Source organism: Schistocerca piceifrons, chromosome 8 (assembly GCF_021461385.2).
Source record: "Schistocerca piceifrons isolate TAMUIC-IGC-003096 chromosome 8, iqSchPice1.1, whole genome shotgun sequence".
NCBI classification, from domain to species: Eukaryota; Metazoa; Arthropoda; class Insecta; order Orthoptera; family Acrididae; genus Schistocerca; species Schistocerca piceifrons.
Window position 1 is genome coordinate 496,844,730 of NC_060145.1, and position 1,002 is coordinate 496,845,731.

The 1,002-nt window shown below is 46.2% G+C and overlaps 1 non-coding gene across 1 annotated transcript; it reads right to left on the bottom strand.

The window, feature by feature from the left end:
- Nucleotides 1-407: 407 nt before the first annotated feature.
- Nucleotides 408-482, bottom strand: Trnat-ugu. The gene has a single exon. It is a non-coding gene; the product is annotated as a tRNA-Thr (tRNA).
- Between the last annotated feature and the right edge of the window lie 520 nt (nucleotides 483-1,002).

Here is a 1,002-nt window from a genome sequence, read left to right on the forward strand (position 1 = left end):
TCTGTTTCTTTATAAGCTTACTTCTAGACCCATATTCTGTAACTACTTGAACACCTTCAACTGATAATTCTGAGAACATCAGCACCCGTCTGTATCAAATTATTTGACGCAGCACTGATTTTGCTACGAGAATCTAGAATCACTGTTGTTTTCATGTTCTGTGCTTCATTTTCTTTTACTTCCTGCCTTTTCTTCTATGAGTGTAGCTTTTATCCCATTCCATTTATCATATCCGAAGAATCTAATGAATGGTCCATAATACTTGGCCAATTACGACTGAATGAAGCCCGAACAGCTCTCTAATATTCCATCTCTGTATGATACCTGTATCTGAAATGATAATTAAATAGACACCCTAGCTGCAAGCAGGCGTTGATACACTTCATCGGGGACATGTTGAAAATGTGTGCCCCGACCGGGACTCGAAACCGGGATCTCCTGCTTACATGGCAGACGCTCTATCCACCTGAGCCACCGCGGGCACAGAGGATAGTGCGCCTGCAGGGACTTATCCCTTGCACGCTCCCCGTGAGATCCACATTCCCAACATGTCCACAACACTACATTCGTAGTGCGCCTAGTAGATGTTTGCCCATCATGCTCATTACTCGTGGCAGATTAATCTACCAAGTCCCGTACGAGTTCGGGCATAGCGTGTGCGTTCGCACAAGAATGTCAAAGGCCGGGAACCCATATTTTTAACTATATATGACGGTAGTATCTGTTCCCGAAAGCTGCGTGGTCATCCACGGTAACTGTTCTTTCGGGAACAAATACTACCGTCATATATAGTTAAAAATACCTGCATCTCTCAGGAACATGTTTGCGGTTCTGATTATTGTGGTGTCACCGCCAGACACCACACTTGCTAGATGGTAGTTTTAAATCGGCCGCGGTCCATTAGTACATGTCGGACCCGCGTGTCGCCACTGTGTGATCGCAGACCGAGCGCCACCACAAGGCAGGTCTCGAGATACGGGATAGCACTCGCCCAGTTGTACG